This window comes from Halichoerus grypus, chromosome 2 (genome assembly GCF_964656455.1).
Source record: "Halichoerus grypus chromosome 2, mHalGry1.hap1.1, whole genome shotgun sequence".
In the NCBI taxonomy this organism is placed as follows: Eukaryota; Metazoa; Chordata; class Mammalia; order Carnivora; family Phocidae; genus Halichoerus; species Halichoerus grypus.
In genome coordinates this window covers 80,705,788-80,726,402 of record NC_135713.1, presented here as the reverse complement: position 1 = coordinate 80,726,402, position 20,615 = coordinate 80,705,788, and the positions used below count along the sequence as shown (strand labels likewise).

At 37.9% G+C, this 20,615-nt stretch overlaps 1 long non-coding RNA gene across 1 annotated transcript in view; it reads left to right on the top strand.

The window, feature by feature from the left end:
• LOC118536856 (uncharacterized) overlaps window positions 1-20,615 on the top strand; it is a 95,776-nt gene that overhangs the window by 1,878 nt on the left and 73,283 nt on the right. The window contains exon 2 of the long non-coding RNA XR_004917853.2: window positions 12,171-12,217. This is a non-coding gene — a long non-coding RNA (uncharacterized LOC118536856). The remainder of the gene's footprint in view (window positions 1-12,170; window positions 12,218-20,615) is intronic.

Genomic DNA, 20,615 nt, shown 5'->3' with positions numbered 1-20,615 from the left:
AGTTTTCCCAACAGCTAGTAGACATGTTGGTACATGGCTGCTGTATTCATTTTCAAGGACTACCAATAACAAAGTACCTTAAACTAGGTGACTTCACAACAAAAAATTACTGCCTCACATTTCTGGAAGTTAGAAGTTCAAGATGAAAGTGTAGGCAATGTTGGTTCTTTCTGAGCACTGGAGGGAAATTTTCTTCCATGCCCCTCTTCTAGGATCTGGTGGTTTGCCAGAATCTTTGATGTCCCTTGGCTTGTAGATGCATTATCCCAGTCTCTACCTGTATCTTCTCATGGCATTCTCCCTGTGTATTGCCTCTGCATCCAAATTTTTGCCATTGTGTAGGGACTCAGTCATATTGCATTAGGGTACACCCCAGTGACCTCATTTTAACTTGATTATCTAGTGGCCTTATTGCCAAATAATGTCACTTGTGAGGTACTGGGCTTAGCACTTTATTGTATCTTTTCAAGGGGACACATTTCAACTCGTAGCACTACTAGAATTGTTTTGAAAAAGAAGTGAAGTGTTTCTAGTAGAATGAAAGAAAGGAAAAGCAACCAGGGAGCAGAATGAAGTTGTGCGAAGCCACCAGGAGAGGATCTGCATGGAAATTTTGACATGCTGGCTGGAGCATTCATTCTGTGTATCTGGCAATGGCAGTGTTGGAGTTCCAGAATTTGGGTGAATCTCCAAAATGTTCAAAAGCATCAGCTCTGGGCGCCTGGGTGGCTCAGTTGGTTAAGCGACTGCCTTCGGCTCAGGTCATGATCCTGGAGTCCCAGGATCGAGTCCTCATCGGGCTCCCTGCTTGGCAGGGAGTCTGCTTCTCCCTCTGACCCTCCCCCCTCTCATGTGCTCTCTCTCGTTCTCTCTCTCTCAAATAAATAAAATCTTTAAAAAAAAAAAAAAAAAAAGCATCAGCTCTTAGGCAATTGTTACAGAGGGCACCATGGTTTTCCTTTAGCCTTTTCTTCTCCCACCCCTAAGCTGATGCTAATGGACTTCAAGGTAACAGAGTTGAGTGTGGGACACAGAGAAGTAAAATGTGGTGGAACCAAGACAAAACAGATTTACCCTCTTCCTTCCAGTCATATTTGTGGGTCAGGCCTATGCTAGGAAAGAGGACACTTTAAAGTAAGTTAGAGGCTTCCAGTCCAATATGTAAAGAGTTTGGAGCTTGGTCAGTCACTTCCATCCTCACAATAAGAAAAAAGCTGAACTAAAAATCAACAACTCTTTCTAGATCCATGAAAGATTGAGGTCAGCAGGAAAATTACTGACTCCCAAATTGGAGAGACAGGCAATTAAAGAGAACAGCTTAGAGGGAGCAGAAGTTGGCAGCAGGAGTCAGTATGGGTAGGAACACCCTAAACTGCAATTGATAAATTGCTGAAGGCTCACTGTGGACTACCATGAGAATTTAAACTCATGGACTAGCTTGAGAGTTAAAAACCTCAAGTGGTTCCACTTGTGGGGATAGGGAGACCACCCACATTTTCCTGAATTTTACCTTTAGAAGCTCTGCCAGGTTTTTACTGTGAAAATAGGAGAAAAATCCTTTTCTGTCAGGGGATGAGAAAAGTGGCCATTTTGAAATATGCCTAGAGCTATCTGTTTTCTTTATCAACCCTGCCATTAAGGGAAACTATTTTACCTAACCAACTGGAGGTTTATCAATCTAGAGGAATGAAAATACTCAACCCCATCCCACTCTAGTCTTTGAAGTTGAGGGGGGAAAGTGTACAACATGTAGGAACAGAAGGGGACTATAAACAGAGAAATGAAAACACTAAGGAAGAATCAAGAGGAAATGCTAGAAAACAAACACATGAACGGAAATGAAAAATATCTTTGATTGGCTCATAAGTATACTGGACACAGCCAAGTAGAAAATGTAGGTTGAAATATGTCAGTATAAAGTTATAAAACTGGTGCGCCTGGGTGGCTCAGTCATTAAGCATCTGCCTTCGGCTCAGGTCATGATCCCAGGGTCCTGGGATCGAGCCCCGCATCAGGCTCCCTACTCGGCAGGAGGCCTGCTTCTCCCTCTCCCACTCCCCCTGCTTGTGTTCCTGCTCTCACTATCTCTCTCTGTCAAACAAATAAATAAAATCTTAAAAAAAAAAAAAGTTATAAAACTGAAATGCAAAGAGAAAAAAAATGAAAAAAAATAAGAGAATATCCAAGTACTCCAGGGAAATGACCAAACGTGTAACATAGGCATAATAGGAAACCTAGAAGGAGAAGTAAGAAAGAAAGGAAGAAAAGAACTATTTGAAGAAATAATGACTGAGAATTTTCTAAAATTAATGCAGACACAAAACCCACAGATCCAGGAAGCATAGAGAACTGCAAACTGGATAAATAAGAAAAAATCTATACCTGGACATATATATTCTAAACAGCAAAAAATCAAGAACAAGAAAATCTTGAAGCCAGACAGGGGAAAAACAACCTTGCCTACAGAGAAAAGGGGATAAGAATTACATTGGACTTATCTTCAGAAACTATGCAAGAAGAGAGTAGAGTGAAATATTTAAAGTGTTGAAAGAAAAAAAAAACCATAGATTTTGATATCCAGTGAAATTATTCTTAAAAAAGTAGAAGAAAAATAAAGACAGTTTTAGACAAACAAAAATGGAGGGAAACTATCACCAGTGGACCTGAACTGCAAGAAATGTTAAAAGAAGTTCTTCAAAGAGATAGAAATGTTACAGGTTGGAAACTTGGTTCTACATTTAAAAAAAAAAAAAAATTAAGGAATAGATAAAGGTAAAATTAAATCTGTTTTTCTAAATTTTTTTTTTTTTAAAGATTTTATTTATTTATTTGAGAGAGAGAATGGGAGAGAGAGCACGAGAGGGGGGAGGGTCAGAGGGAGAAGCAGACTCCCTGCTGAGCAGGGAGCCCGATGCGGGACTCGATCCTGGGACTCCAGGATCATGACCTGAGCTGAAGGCAGTCGCTTAACCAACTGAGCCACCCAGGCGCCCAAATCTGTTTTTCGTATTCTAAATTAATATGACAGATAACACTGTTCAAAATAATACTGTCAACATTGTGTTCTATAATTAGCACTTGTGGATAGGTGAAATGAATGACTGCACTGTTACAAAGGACGGGAGGGAGGAATTGAAAATACTCTGCACTTTCACTATCCATGAAGGTGTATAGTGTTATTTGAAAGTGGGCTTAGATAAGTTGTCAATGTATATTGCATACTCTAGGGCAACTGCTTTAAAAGGTTAAAAAAAAAAAGTCATATACTGAGAGGGGGAGAGGAAAGAAACTGAAATCACATAAAATGTCCAATTAAAATCAGAGAAGGCAGAAAAGAGTGGAAGACAAAACATTAAATAAACGAACGAAAGCAAAGGGGCAAAGAATAGAAAACATTTAAAGTGACTTTGAGATCATATTCCATGAAGAATGAAGGGGGGGAAATCGGAGGGGGAGATGAACCATGAGGGACGATGGACTCTGAGAAACAAACTGAGGGTTCTAGAGGGGAGGGCGGTGGGGGGATGGGTTAGCCTGGTGATGGGTATTAAAGAGGGCACGTACTGAAAGGAGCACTGGGTGTTATACACAAACAATGAATCATGGAACACTACATCAAAAACTAATGATGTAATGTATGGTGATTAACATAACAATAAATTTTTTTAAAAAATTAGACATTTGAAAATACCCTGCTGTGACCAGAAATGCCATAATGCATGCCTAGCATAAAATCCAGGGATAGGGAAGAAGATCTGACAAAGCAGGTTTGGATTGTAGTAGTAGGAAAAAATCTAGGTTTTACTGCTTGTTACCCCACATCACCCAAGTGCTGCACATGCAATAGATCAGTTACATCCAAATATTTATGTTACAGAAACTATAAAGTTTAAAATCTTATGTAATATCTATAAAAATCATGTTTTCAAGGTTGGAATGGTACTTCCTCATTGGGATATTACTACTGAGTAATTCTTCAGTCTCTTCCTGGTACTTTTTCTCTTTTATTAACTTTCCCTTCCAGCTTATATCTAGTCTGAAATTATTTCTGATTTTCTACGATTACTTCTATAAGCACAAAACTTACTCTCACTCTTCTTCATTCTAATCCTCTTATGTACTGATGTTGCCATTGTGGGCAACCTGGTTATTCCCAAATATCCTCAGAAACTTATTCTCCCTCAGTATTCAATGAAACTTGATATATTGGATGTTAAATGTGGTCAGTAGGCTTTTAAGATACATTGCCGCATCCTTATAATGAGCTTTCTTACACACACACTACATACTGTAATAAATCTTAGCTATGAGTACAAGTATGTAATGAGTCCTGTGAGTTCTAGTTAATCTCCAAAGGTAGGCATGGTCCTGAAGACTCCCCCAACATAGTTACCCATTCTGAAGAGAAAAGACACAATGGAACTGATCTCAAGATGACTCATTGGAATCATTAAACAAGACTTTAAAAAGCTATTATAACTATGCTTAATGACAGAGAGGAAAGTATACTCATACAGAATGAAAATACAGGAAATCTCAGGAGAGACATAAAAAGTATAATAAAGAACCAAATGGAAATTCTGTTATGGAAAAATAATATGAAATTTTAAAAAATCCACTGGTTGGGCTTAACAGCAGAATGGAGATTGTGAGGAAAGAGTCCATGAACTTGGAGATAGATAGATACAAATACATTTGTATCCTACCTATGCATAACACAGATTTCTCAAAAACAACATTACAGAGAAGATTTTGAAAGCAGACAGAATAAAATGACATATGTATATAGAACAGTGATCTATATGATCACTGTCTTCTCATCAGAAACAGTGGAAGCCAGAAGAGATTGGATCATCTTTCAAGTGCTCAAATAAAAAGGTAGTCAGTCCAGAATTCTCTATCTAGTGAAATACCTTCAAGAATGGTGAAATAGACATTTTCAGGTGAAACAAAAATAACAGACTGTACCATAAGCAGATCTTCAAGAAATGCTAATGGAGGGGAAATAAAACCATATGGAGATTAGGATCTTGAGAAAGAAGAAGCATCAGAAATAGAAAACACCTCAGTAAATATATTATTTTTCCTCTTAATTTCATTAAAATACATAGAACTTTAAAACAAAAATTTTAGCATTATCTGGTGAAGTTTATTAGATCTGTTGATGTAATACATAGGAAAGCTGTATTACCTAGGGCAGGATGAGGTAAGAAGTAAATGGACCTAAACACTCTAGAAAGTTAAGGGTATATATTTAATACTTAGAGGAACCACTAAAAAAAAAAAAAAAATGCAGAGGTATAGCTAAAAAGCCAATAATTACGATGTGTAAGAATGTTCATAGAAGTTTTATTCATAATAGCCCTAAACTATAAATAATCCAGGTGTCCATCAAATTGTAATAGAATACTACAGGTATACCTCACTTTATTGTGCTTTGAAGATAATGCATTTTTTACAAATTAAAAGTCTGTTGCAGCCTTGCATTGAGCAAGTCTATTAACACCATTTTTCCAACAGCATTTGCTCCCTTCATAACTGTCACATTTTGGTAATTCTAACAATTACTTTAAACTTTTTCATTATATTGTTATGGTGATCTGTGATCAGTGATCTTTGATGTTGCTATTGTAATTGTTTTGGGGTGCTACATACCATGCCCATATAAGACGGTGAACTTAACTGATTAATGTTGTGTGTCTCCCGACTGCTCCACCAACCAGCCATTCCCGTCTCTCCCTCTCCTCAGACCTTCGTATTCCCTGAGACACAAAAATGGTGAAATTAAGCTAATTAGTAACCCTATAGTGGCCTTTAAGTGTTCAAGTAAAGAAAGAATTGCACATCTCTCACTTTAAATCAAAAGCTAGAAATGATTTAAGCTTAGTAAAGAAGGCATGTTGAAATCCAAGATAGGCTGAAAGCTAGGCCTCTTGGGTCAAACAATTAGACAAGTTGTGAAGGCAAAGGAAAAGGTCTTAAAGGAAATTAAAAGGTCTTCCCACTCCAGGGAAAACACAAATGATAAGAAAGTGAAACTGCCGTCTTGCCAATATGGAGGAAATTTTAATGGTCTGGATAGAAGATCACATCAGCCATAACATTCCCTCAAGCCAAAACCTACACCAGAGCAAAGCTCTACTGTCCTCAATTCTATGAAGGTTGGGAGAGGTAAGGAAGCAGCAGAAGATAAGTTGGAAGCTAGTAGAGGTTCATTCATGAGGTTTAAGGAAAGAAGCCATCTCTATAACATAAAAGTTCAAGATGAAGCAGCAAGTTATCTGAAAGATCTAGCTAAAATAACTCATGGAGGCATTTACACTAAACAACATTTTCTATGTAGACAACCTTATATTGGAAGAAGATGCTATCTGGGATTTTATAGCTAGAGAGAAGTCAATGCCTGGCTTCAAAGCTTCCAAGGGCAGGCAGGCTGACTCCCTTATTAGGGGCCATGAGCTGGTAACTTTAAGTTGAAGTCAATGCTTATTTACCATTCTGAAAATCCTTGGGCCCTTAGGAGTTACCTTAAATCTATTCTGCCTGTGTTCTATAAATGGGACAACAAAGCCTCGCTGATGGCACATCTATTTACAGGGTTTACTGAATATTTTAAGTCTCTTCACTCTTCACACTGCTCAGAAAAAAAAAAAAAAAGACTTATTTCAAAATATTACTGTTCATTGACAATGCACCTGGTCATCCAAGAATTCTGGCAGAGATGTCCAACAAAATTAATGTTGTTTTCAAGCCTACTAACACAACATCCATTCTTTAGCCCATGGATCAAGGAGCAGTTTCAACTTTCAAGTGTTTACATGGGAACTGCATTTCTTAAGGCTATAGGTGCCATAGATAAGGAGTTCTCTGATGGATCTGGGCAAAGTCATTTGAAAACCTGGAAAGGATTCAACATTCTGGATGCCATAAAGAACAATCATGATTTGTGGGGAAAAGGTAAAAATATCTTCAAGAACAAGAGTTTGGAAGAAGTTGATTCCGTGGTTGACTTTGAGGAGCTCAAAATTTAGTGGAGGAAGTAATTGCTGGTGTAGTGGAAATAACAAGAGAACTAGAAGTGGAGCCTGGAGATATGACTGAATTGTTGCAATCTCATTATAACACTTTTTTTTTTTTTTTAAGATTTTATTTATTTATTTGACAGAGACAGAGAGAGCAGGAACACAAGCAGCAGGAGTGGGAGAGGGAGAAGCAGGCTTCCTGCTGAGCAGGGAGCCCGATGCGGGGCTCGATCCCAGGACCCTGGGATCATGACCTGAGCTGAAGGCAGATGCTTAACGACTGAGCCACCCAGGCACCCTCATTATAACACTTTAATGGATGAGGAGTTGCTTCTTAAGCATGAGCAAAGAAAGTAATTTCTTTAGATGGAATATATTCTTGGTGAAGATGTTAGGAAGACTTTTGAAATGACAACAAAGGATTTAGATTATTATATGAACTTAGTTGATAAAGCAACAATAGGGTTTGAGAGGATTGACTCCAGTTAAAAGAAGTTCTGTGTATATAATGCTATCAAACAACACCATGTGCTATGTAGAAATTGTTTGTAAAAGGAGGAGCCAATGATGCACACTTCATTGTGTAGAGATTGTAGAAATTGTTTGTAAATTGTTTGTAAAAGGAGGAGAAATTGTTTGTAAAAGGAGGAGCCGATGATGCACACTTCACTGTCCTATTTTGAGAAATAAGACCCCAACCTTCAGCAGTTATCTCCCTGATCAAGCAGCGGCCATCAACATGGAGGCAGAACCTTCCCCTAGCAAAGAGATTATGACTCACTGAAAGCTCAGATAATGGTTAGCATTTTTTAGCAATAATATATTAATTAAGGTATGTACATTTTTTTACACATAATGATATTGTACACTTAGTAGACTACAGGATAGTGTAAATATAACTTTAATATGTACTGGGAAACCAAAAAATTCATTTGTCTCACTTTATTGTGACATTCACTTTATTGTGGTGGTCTAGAACCATACCTGCAGTACCTCTGAGGTATATGCCTGTACTCAGCAATAGAAAGGAACAAGTCACTGATATATACAATATGAATAAATCTCAAAACATGCCCAGTGAAAGAAGCCTTACATGAAAAAGTATATACTATCTAAATTCATTTGTATGAAGGTCTAGAAAAGGTGAAACCTTTCTGTGGTGCAAAAGCTAGAACAAAAGCATGAAGGTTGGAGTGTGCCTGGCATATTTAAGAAGTTCTAAGGAGGCCAGTGTGGCTGGAGGGGAGAAAGGCAAGAAAAGAGGTAAGAGGGATGGGTGAAAGCAGAAGACCAGATCTTGTAGGCCACTTTAAAAAAGACTTTTTACTCTGAATTAAAAGGGGAGTCCTGGAGAACTTTGAATAGAGGAGAGCCATGATCTGATTGTAAAAGGATTGCTATGGCACCTCTAAAAATTGACTGAAAGGGGTCAGTGTAGAAGTCTGTAGATAATTTAGGAGGCTCTTGGGTTCATCCAAATGAATGATGATGGTGGCACTGATGTGTGAGGAGCTTAGACTGGTGCCTTCTACTCAGTAAATTTTAACTCAATGTTATTTAAATTCCAGATGACCAAGTCAGTTTTTAGTCAGTGAATTTTTTTGAAGGTTCAGATACTTTATTTTTAATTTTCAAGAAATATTTATTTTCTGATTGCTTATTTTTCACAGAAGAGTGCTATTTTATGTTCTGCAATATCATCAGAAAGTTATTTTCTGTTTCCTGAACCATCTCTTTTTTCTTTAAGTTTGGATATTCTGTTTATCATGATCCTTTAATTTTATTGGTTTGGTGATTCCCGGCTTTCTGTTTATGTCTTCATAAAATGGGTTATGTTGACTAGTTTAGCAGTAACTAGAATGTTTTTCTTTCCAATATTTTATCATGAAAATTTACAAGTATACAGAGGGTTAAAAGGTATCTCCACCTCCTAGATTATACTGTTAACATTTTCCTCGACTTTCTTTATCACATAACTGTCCGTCTTCTTTCAAGCCTTTGATTTGTCTTTTTTTAAAAGTGCATCTCAGAGTGTTTCATAGTGGTTTTTTTTTTTTCTGTAGTTATATAGGCACAGGTATGTTTTCTAAACAAGGGGAAAAATGTGTCTCTGAGTCAATAGGTAAGGCCTTTAGTAGTCATAGTGCCCTTAAGGCTATAGGGCTGAAAAACAGAGGTAAGCTGATGTCTTCCCCAGTTATCTAACTAAGAAGGGTTTTGTTATGTAGGAGAATTTCCCTCCTGGTCTGTTGTTCTGCAGCCCCCCACACACTCCTAGCCAATTTTAATCTTTCTCAGAGGCACAGTGTAACCTTAGGCTTTATTATATGATATTTTTCTCCCACATCATATATTTGTTAAGATATTAAGAATTTGCTGTTTGTGATTTAAGAAACCCAAATAACCAGTTTAAACAAGATGGAAGTTCATTTCTCATTCACATTAAGTGTAGACAACCTAGGACTTTTATGGCTTTACAGTCAGTGACCCAGGTTTCTATATTTTTGTGGTTCTGTCAAGCTTATCATGTGCCATCTTCATCTAGCCAAAATGGCTACTCCAGTTTCTGTTATGCTCACATCCCAGCCAAAAGGAAGAGAAAAAATACCCCTTGAGAATTTGTGAGAAGTTGCTTGCACCATTTTTGTTTACATCTTCTTGATCAGTACTTAGACATGCAGTCACACATAACTACTATGCTACTAAGTACTTGGAAATGTGATTTTTTTTTTTTTTAGAGCTTTTGATAAAGATTTTATTTTTTCCTCAGGATTGTATTTAAATTCAAATTAGTTGACATGCAATGTAGTTAGTATTAGTTTCAAGAGTAGAATCTAGTGATTATCACTTACATATAACATCCAGTGCTTATCACAAGTGCCCTCCTTAAGCCCATCACCCTTTTAGCCTATCCTGCCACCCACCTCCCCTGCAGCAACCTTCAGTTTGTTCTCTATAGTTAAGAGTCTCTTATGGTTTGCCTCCCTCTCTGTTTTTATCTTATTTTTCCTTCCCTTCCCCTATGTTCATCTGTTTTGTTTCTTAAATTCTACATATGAGTGAAATCATGTGATATTTGTCTTCCTCTGACTGACTTATTTCGCTTAGCATAATACACTCTAGTTCCTTCCATGTTGTTGCAAATGGCAAGATTTCATTCTTTTTGATGGCTAAGTAATATTCTACTATATATATATATATATATATATATATATATATATGTGTGTGTGTATATTACCCATTCATCAGCCAGTTGGACATCTGGGCTCTTTCCATACTTTGGCTATTGTGCTGCTATAAACATTGGGGTGCATGTGCCCCTTTGAATCAGTATTTGTGTATCATTTGGATAAATACCTAGTAGTGCAATTGCTGGCTCATAGGGTAGTTTTATTTTTAACTTTATGAGGAATGTCCATACCATTTTCCAGAGTGGCTGTACCAGTTTGCATTCCCACCAACATTGTAAGAGGGTTCTTCTTTCTCTGCATCCTCACCAACATCTGTTGTTTCCAAAGTTGTTAATTTTAGCCATTTTGACTGGTGTGGGTGGTAGCTCATTGTGATTTTAATTTGTATTTCACTGATGATGAGTGATGTTGAGCATTTTTTCATGTGTCTATTAGCCATTTGTAAGTTTTCTTTGGAGAAATGTCTGTTTGTGTCTTCTGCCCATTTCTTAAGTGGATTATTTATTTTTTGAGTGTTGAGATTGAAAATTTCTTTATAGACTTTGGGCTCTAGCCCTTTATCTGATACATCATTTGTAAATATCTTCTATTCTGTGGGTTGCCTTTTAGTTTTGTTGATTGTTTACTCTGCTGTGTAGAAGCTTTTTATCTTGGTGAAGTCCCAATAGTTCATTTTTGCTTTTGTTTCCCTTGCCTCAAGAGACATACCTAGAAAGAAGTTGCTACAGCTGATGTCAAAGACGTTAGTTACTGCCTGTGTTTTCCTCTAGAATTTTGATGGATTCCTGTCTCACATTTAGGTCTTTCATCCATTTTAAGTTTATTTTTGTGTAAGAAAATGGTCCAGTTTCATTCTTCTAAGTGTGGCTGTTCAATTTTCCCAACACCAATTGTTGAAGAGACTGTCTTTTTTCCTGCTTTGTTGGATATTCTTTCCTGCTTTGTTGAAGATTAGTTGACCGTATAGTTGTGGGTCCACTTCTGGGTTCTCTATTCTGTTCTGTTGATCCATGTGTTTGTTTTTGTGCTAGTATCATGCTGTCTTGATGATTACAGCTTTGTAATATGGCTTGAAGTCCGGAATTGTGATGCCTCCAGCTTCGATTTTCTCTTTCAACATTCCTTTCAGGGTCTTTTCTGGTTCCATACAAATTTTAGGATTGTTTCTTATAGCTCTGTAAAAAATGCTGGTGTTATTTGGTAGGGATTGCATTCAATGTGTAGATTACTTTCGGTAGTATACACATTTTAATGATATTTGTTCTTCCAGTCCATGAGCATGGAATGTTTTTCCATTTCTTTATGTCTTCCTCATTTTCTTTCATAAGTGTTCTATAGTTTTCGTAGTACATATCTTTTGACTCTTTGGTTAGGTTTATCCCTAGGTTTCTTGTGGGTTTTTGTGCAATTGTAAATGGGATCAATTCCTTGATTTCTCTTCTGATTCATTATTGGTATATAGAAATGCAACAGATTTCTGTAAGTTGATTTTATATCCTGCAACTTTGCTGAATTTATATATCAGTTCTAGCAAATTTTTGGTGGAGTCTTTCAGGTTTTATATATAGACTGTCATGTTGTCTGTGAAGAGTAAAAGCTTGACTTCCTCCTTGCTGATTCGGTTACCTTTTTTTTCTTTTTGTTGTCTGATTGCTGAGACTAGTACTTCAAGTAGTATATTGAACAACAATGGTGAGAGTAGACATCCCTGTCGTGTTCCTGATCTTAGAGGAAAAGCTCTCAGTTTTTCCCATTAAGGATGGTGGTAGTTGTGGGTCTTTCACATATGGCCTTTTTGATCTTGAGGTATGTTCCTTCTATCCCTACTTTCTTGGGTGTTTTTATCAAGAAAGGATGTTGTAATTTATCGACTGCTTTTTCTGCATTTATTGAGAGGATCATATGGTTCTTATCCTTTCTTTTATTAATGTGGCATATCATGTTGATTTATTTGCAGATATTAAACTACCCCTGGAGCCCAGGAATAAATCCCACTTGGTCGTGGTGAGTAATCCTTTTAATGTACTGTTGGATTTGATTAGCTAGTATCTTGTTGAGAATTTTTACATCCACGTTCATCAGAGATATTCGTTTGTAAATCTCCTTTTTAGTGGGGTCTTTGTCTGGTTTGGGGACCAAAGTAATGATGGCCTCATAGAATGAGTTTGGAAGTTTTCCTTCCATTTTTATTTTTTGGAACAGTTTCAGAAGATTAGTTTTTTTAAATTTTTTCAAAATGTATTTAAATTCAATTAGCCAACATATAGTACATCATTAGTTTTTGATGTAGTGTTCAATGATTATGATTCATTAGTTGCGTATAACACCCAGTGAATGCTTGGTAGAATTCCCCTGGGAAGCGATACAGCCCTGGATTCGTGTTTGTTGGGAAGCTTTTGATTACTGATTTGACTTCTTTTCTGGTTATGGGTCTGTTCAAACTTTCTATTTCCTCCTGTTTCAGTTTTGGTAGTTTATGTATCTAGGAATTTATCCATTTCTTCCAGATTGCCTAATTTGTTGGCATATAGTTGCTCATAATATTATCTTATAATTGTATTTCTTGAGTGTTGGTTGTGATCTCTCCTCTTTCATTCATGATTTTATTTATTTGGATCCTTTCTCTTTTCTTCTTGATAAGTCTGGCTAGGGGTTTATCAATCATACTAATTGTTTCAAAGAATCAGGTCCTAGTTTTGTTGATCTGTTCTACTGTTTCTTTTATTTTCTTCCAAATCATTGATTTCTGCTCTAATCCTATTTCTCTTCTCCTGCTGGGTTTAGACTTTATTTGCCATTCTTTTCCCAGCTCCTTTAGGTATAAGTTTAGACTGTGTGTTTGAGACTTTTTTTGTTGTTGCTGTTGTTTCTTGAGGAAGGCCTGTATTGCTATATACTTACCTCTTAGGAATGCTTTTGCTGCATCGCAAAGGTTTTAGACTGTCCTGTTTTCATTTTCATTTGCTTCCATGTATTTTTTTTTAATTTCTTCTTTAATTTCCTGGTTAACCCATTCATATTTAGTAGGATGTTCGTTAACCTCCGTGTATTTGTGGTCTTTCCAATTTTTTTCTTTTTTTTCTTTTTTTTTTTAAAGATTTTTTTTTTATTTATTTGACAGAGAGAGACACAGCGATAGAGGGAACACAAGCAGGGGGGGTAGGAGAGGGAGAAGCAGGCTTCCCGCTGAGCAGGGAGCCTGATGTGGGGCTCGATCCCAGGATCCTGAGATCATGACCTGAGCCGAAGGCAGACGCTTAACGACTGAGCCACGCAGGCGCCCCTCCAATATTTTTCTTGTGGTTGACTTCAAGTTTCATAGTGTTGTCTGAAAATATGCATGGTATGGTCTCAATCTTTTTGTACTGGTTGAGGCCTATTTTGTGACCCATATATGATCTATTCTGGAGAATGTTTCATGTGCACTTGAAAAGAATGTGTATTCTGCTGCTTTAGGATGAAATGCTTTGAATGTATCTGTTAAGTCGATTTGGTCCAGTGTGGTCATTGAAAGTCATTGTTTCCTTGTTGATCTTCTGCTTATATGATCTGTCTGTTGCTAGAGGGGTGTTAAAATCCCCTACTATTATTATATTATATCAATGAGGTGTTGTTTTTTTTTTTAAGATTTTATTTATTTATTTAACAGAGACACAGTGAGAGTGGGGACACAAGCAGGGGGGAGTGGGAGATGGAGAAGCAGGCTTCCCGCAGAGCAGGGAGCCCGATGCGGGGCTCGATCCCAGGACCCTGGGATCCATGACCTGAGCCAAAGGCAGACGCTTAATGACTGAGCCACCCAGGCGCCCCTATCAATGAGATTTTTTAAGTTATTAATTGATTTATATATTTGGCTGCTCCCAAGTTGGGGGCCTAAATATTTACAATTGTTAGATCTTGTTGGCTAGACCCCTTTATTATGATATAGTGCCCTTCTTCACCTCTTATTACAGTCTTTGTTTTAAAATATAGTTTGTCGAACACTACATCAAAAACTAATGATGTACTATATGTTGGCTAATTGAACATAATAAATAAAAAAAATAATCAAAAAAGAAGAAAAAACCTAGTTTGTCTTATATAAGTAGGGCTATTACATCTTTCTTTTGATGTCCATTAGCATGATAAATGGTTCTCTACCCCTTCACTTTCAATTTGGAGGTGTCTTTGGGTCTTAAATGTGTGTCTTGCAAGCATCATATCAATGGGCCTTGTTTTTTGATCCATTCTGATACCATATGCCTTTTGACTGGAGCATTTAGTCCATTTACATTCAGAGTAATTATTGGTGGATATGAATTTACTGCCATTGTATTACCTGTAAGGTTGCTGTCCCTCTAGATTGTCTCTATTACTTTCTAGTCTTTGTTGCTTTTAGTTCTTTCTTTCCTGCTCAAAGTGTCCCCTTTAATATTTCTTGCAGAGCTGATTTAGTGTTCATGAACTCCTTTAGTTTTTGCTTGTCTTGGAAACTCTCTATCTCTCCTTCTATTCTGAATGACAGCATTGCTGGATAAAGTGTTCTTGGCTATGTATTTTTCCCATTTAGCATATTGACTATATCATGCTGCTGTCTTCTGGCCTGCCAAGTTTCTGTTGATGGGTTTGCTGCTAACCATATTTGTTTACCCTTATAGGTTAAGGACCTTTTGTTTCTAGCTGCTTTCAGAATTCTCTTTATCTTTGTATTTTGCAAGTTTCACTATGATATATCTTGGTATTGACCTGTTTTGTTGATGTTGAGGGTAGTTCTCTTTGCCTCTTGGACTTGAATGCCTGTTTCCTTTCCCAGATTAGGGAAATTCTCAGCTATAATTTCTTCAAATAAACCTTCTGCTCCTTTTTCCCATTCTTCTTCTTCTGGGACTCCTATGATATGGATATTTTTGCCCCTTATGAAATCACTGAGTTCCCTAAGTCTATGTTCATGATCTAATAGTTTTCTTTTCCTCTTTTTTTCAGCTTCATTATTTTCTGTAATTTTTCTTTTATATCATCTATTCATCGCTCTGATTCTTCCATCCTCATGGTGATTATATCCACTCAGTTTTGCATCTCAGTTATAGCATTTTTTTATTTAAGCCTTACTACTTTTTAGGTCTTTTATATCTGCAGCAAAGGTTTCTCTGGTGTCTTCTATGCTTTTTACAAGCCCAGCTAGTATTCTTATGACTGTTGTTCTAAAATCTTGTTCCATTATATTGCTTATATCTGTTTTGAGCAAGTCCTTGGCTGCTATTTCTTCTTGATCTTTCTTTTAGGGAGAATTCCTTCATCTTGTCATTTTGGCTAAGTTTCTGTCTCTCGCATATTATGAAGTATTATGTTTCCTGCTCCTGAGAGTAATGCTATATTAAAAATGGGTCATACACTTTCCAGGGCCTGGCACTTCAGGAAGTGTTTCTAATGTATGCTGCCTGCACTCTGTTGTTGTGTCTTAGCTGCTCTTTCCCACAGGTCAGTCATCTACGGAGTTCCTCCTTGCTTGCAGTGGGGAGTGTTTGGGCCTTTAACTAGGTGTGCTTTGATTTGTTTGTTAAGATAAGCCTCATAAAAGAAAAAAAGAAAAAAAAAAACTGGTCCAAAAAAGAAAGAGAAAAGGAAAAGGAACAAAAAAAGCAAACAAACAACTATAAACTTGATTCAAAAAAAAAAAAAAAAAAAGAAAGAAAAAGCCTAATTCAAAACATGAGAAAAGGGAACATACAAACAAAAAACTATAAGCCTGATCTCAAAGAAAAAAGGAAAAAACAATAAGTACATGCAGGGGATCTGTGTTGTTCCTGTGGGAGAAAGTCCCACTGGGCTGGCTCATAGTCAGACCTGCCCTAGTAAAGCTGCCCCTGCACGCCACAGGGGGGTGGGGCTTCATGTAAGAGCTCCAGCCTCTACTGGGGGCACTGTGTTTCTCTCTCAAGTCCAGTAGTGCTGGTGGGCAAGGGGGCAGTGTGGTGGTAGAAGGTGGCATCACTCTGCCCTCTTGTTCCTGGGGAGGGGAACTGGGAGCCACTGCTGCTCAGGGGGCCCTTACAGAAAAGCAAACAATCTTCCTTTCTGTGGCCCAAGCCTCTATCAGATCCCTGCCCTCAACCTGTCTGTCCCTGGGCCTTTGGCAAGTCTAGCACCACAGTACTCCTGTGCTTTATCTCTGGTGTGCCGCTGCGATTCAAAACTCCAAATCTTAAATAACCCGGCAAGGCATGAATCAGCTCTCCTCCCCCTGAGGACAGCCTTGCAGTGCTTTGCCCAGCGCTGCTCTGTCCCAGAAAAGCAGTCCCACGGCCATGATGGTGTCTGGAGTTTATGGTGCAGTTCAGTGTAAAGCTGTGAATGGGTTATCTGCCCTCTACGCTCACAGTTCTCCTGTGTTTTATCTCTGGTTGGGGGGGCTAGGATTCAAAACTCCAAATCTTAAATGACCTAGCAAGCAAGGCATGGACCTGCTCTCTTCCCCTGGAGGAGAACCTCGCAGCACTGCCTCCAGCGTTGCTCTGTCCTAGAAAAGCACTCGCATGGCCATGAAGGTGCCTGGAGTCTATGGTGCAGCACAGCAAAAAGCTGCGATCATGCTATCTGCTCTCTGCACGTGCGTCTGTCCCCTGCTGTTGAATGGCTGCTCAGTGGCACCCACTGGGTCTGTCGTTCTTGGAGAGAGAATCTATCCTCTTCCAAATGTACTCCAGGAAGGAGGATGTTCTCTCCCAGCACAACCCAGGGGAATCCCCACACCAGGCTGTCCACCATCCACTCCTGGGCCTCCGACCTCCCTCCCCGGGGCACTGCTGCCCACCCAGCTTGATTCCAGTGAATGGTGTGGACTTCTAAAACCTTAGAATTTGGGCTCCACAGTTTACAAAAAACTTGCAATAGTCAGTTCCTCTCGATTCCCAAGTCAGTGGTCCTGGGGGAGTGTTTTTCTTGCATGATCCCAATACTCTCTCTCCAACCCCCACCTTCCTCTCCATAAAAAGGGCTCCCACCCCCTCCATGGCACTGTGGCTTTTCTCTCCCCTAATTCATGTCTCTGAACCTTGCAGCTGCCATGTTCTTTCCCTCTAATTGTGTAGACTGTTTTCTTAATCCTCAGATGGATATCCTAGTTGTTCAAAATGTTCTGATGCTGATCTAGCTGTGTTCAAGGAAGGAACAAGCCCAGGGTTCTCCCACTAATCTGCCATCTTAATTCCTCCTTAGGAAATATGATCTTGATCTGAGGCGACCGTGTGTTTTACAAAACAAAGGGAGAATGGATGTTGCAAGTACAAGTAGCAGTCTCTGCCTTAGACCTTAACATCCACGTTATTTCCAGGAAGACATTTCCCAAGCAAATTGTTCACTTTCTATGAGGAACCATTCTTAGCATGTTAGCCTGGGGAAAAGAGTCCAAACACACTTATCTGAGCCCAAGATAGTTGTTTCTGTTTAGGTGGCCATCTTGAAACAGAAGCTTCCCTCAGTGATTTTCAAAGTGCCATGGAATTGCTTTAAGAATTTTCTAAGAAAGTGGATATATACTATCTAAATAACTTTCTTAACCTTCATATCTGTTTTACAAATTGTATTTCCTAGAGTAAGAATTCATCTGAAGAAAGCATTATTCTGTGGAAGTTTGAAAGCTATTGTCAGTATCCTCTACAGATAGCAAAGGTTCTCTAGGTGGGGAGGGAGAGGGAGAAGCAGGCTCCCCACTGAGCAGAGAGCCCGATGCGGGGCTCGATCCCAGGTCCCTGGGAGCATGACCTGAGCTGAAGGCAGCCGCTTAACCGACTGAGCCACCCAGGTGTCCCTGGAGTAGATATTTTTTAATTTGCTGTTTGCATATGGGACATTTCCAGAGCCCTTATTTTTGTTTTTGAACTCTTATTTGGGGGAGTGGGTCAGCGGAGTTTCTCGTGCTGTTATGCTAGAAGTCATTACCAAGTGTGCAGTTTGGGACAGCTGGAGTCTCTTTTTATTTCTGGTGTGTTAATTTTACTTTTGAGCCCAGCTCCAGTATTCTGTTTTTATTTTTTATATTCCACTTATTAATACTATGTGGTTGGGTTAGAGGTGGTGTGTTAAAGCCTGAACTTTGCTGTGCATCTCTTTTTTATAATTGACATATAATTGACTTACAACATCATATTAGTTTCAGGTGCACAACGTAATTGATATTTGTATATTCTGTGAGATGACTGCCACAAAAAGTCTAGTTAACATCCTTCACCATACGTAGTTAAAATGTTTTTTCTTGTAATGAGAATTTTTAAGATTTCCTCTCAGCAACTTTCAAATATGAAATACAATAATTTTAAATATAGTCATTATGCTGCACATTACACCCCGTATCTTATTTATTTTATAACTTGAAGTTTATGCCTTTTGACCAATTTTGCCCACTCCCCTCCAGTCCCATGTCTGCCATCACCAATCTGTTTCCTCTCTCTAAGAGCTTGTGTTTTGTTTTTTTGTTTTTGTTTTAGATTCCACAAAAAAAATGAGATCACACAGTATTTCTTTTTCTCTGTCTGAGAAAAGGATTATCCATAGTGTCACAAATGGCAAGATTTCAGTCTTTTTTGTGGCTGAATAATATTCCAATGTGTGTGTATATGTGTGTGGACATTTTCTTCATTTACTATTAATCTAGTAATCCATGAATCTATCAGTGGACACTTAAGATTGTTTCGATGTCTTGGCTATTGTAAGTAATGCTGAAATGAATATGGGATTGCATTTTGTTGTTGTTGTTGTTGTTAATGCTTTCATTTTCCTCAGATAAACACCCAGAAGTGGCTTGCTAGATCTTATGGTATTTTTATTTTTAATCACTTGAAGAACATCCGTACTGTTTTCCATAGTAGCCGCACCAATTTACATTCCCACATGTAGATGCTCCACATCCTTATCCACATTTGGGATTTCTTGTCTTTTTTTTTTTTTTTTTTTTTACCTTGATAGTAGACATTCTAGCAGGTATAATGTAATATCTCACTGTGATTTAATTTGCATTTTCCTGATGATTAGTGATGTTGAGCATCATTTCACGTACCCCTGGCAGTCTGTATGTCTTTGGAAAATTATTCAGATTTTCTATTCATCTCAATCAGAATTTTTTTGCTATTGAGTTGTATGAGTTTTAAAATATTTTGGATATTAGCCTTTTCTCAGATATATAATATGCAAATATTATCTCCCATTCAACAGGTCACCTTTTCATTTTGATGTTTTCCTTTGCTGTGTAGATTTTTAGTTTGATATAGTCTCATTTGTTTATTTTTACTTTTGTTGCCTTTACTTTTGGTGCCAAATTCCAAAAATTATCGCAAAGACATGTCAAGGAGCTGATCAGTTGTGTTTTCTATTACAACTTTTTTGGATGGGGAGTGCCTGGGTGGTTCAGTTGGTTGAGCGTCCAACTCTTGATTTCTGTTCAGGTCATGATCTCAGGTTGTGAGATTGAGCGCCGTGTTGGGCTCTGCACTGGGCATGGAACCTGCTTAAGATTTTCTCTTTCCATGTCCCTCTGCCCCTCCCCCCATAAATAAATAAATAAATAAAGTTTTATGGTTTGGGTCTTACATAAAGCTTTAATCCATTTTGAGTTGATTTTTGTTTATGGTATAAGATATAGGTCCAGTTTTACTCTTTAGCACGTGACTGCCCAGTTTTCCCAACACCATTTATTGAAGAGACTGTCCATTTCCCATTGTATATTGTTGGCCTCTTTGTTATAAACTAACCATGTAAGTATGGGTTTATTTCTGGCCTCTCTAATCTGTTCCATTGTTCTTTGTGTCTCTTCTAATGCCAGTGCCACACTATTTTGATAACTATAGTTTTGTAATAGAGTTTGAGATCAGGAAATATACCTCCAGCTTTGTTGTTCTTTCTCAAGATTGCTTTTGATATTCAAGGTCTTTTATGGTTCAAATTTTAGGATTGCTTGTTCATTCTATTTTTGTGAAAAATATAATCAGTACTTTGATAGGGATTACATTAATTCTCAGGATTGTTTTGGGAATTACGGGCATTTTAACAGTGTTAATTCTTTTAATCCAGTAGCACAAAATACCTTTCCATTTATTTGTGTCTTTTTCAATTTATTTGTTTTAATGGCTTATAGTTCTGAATGCACAGACCTTGTACTTTTCTGGCTTAATTTATTTTTAGGTATTTTATTCTTTTTTTTTTAAAGAGCAGGGAGCCTGATGCGGGGCTCGATCCCAGGACCCTGGGATCATGACCTGAGCAGAAGGCAGATGCTTAACCATCTGAGCCACCCAGGCGCCCCGGTATTTTATTCTTTTTGATGGCATCGTAAATGGGATTATTTTCTTTATTTCTCTTGTAGTTCATTATTAATGTATAGATGTACAACAGATTTTTGCATATTGATTTTGTATCCTGCAACTTTACTGAA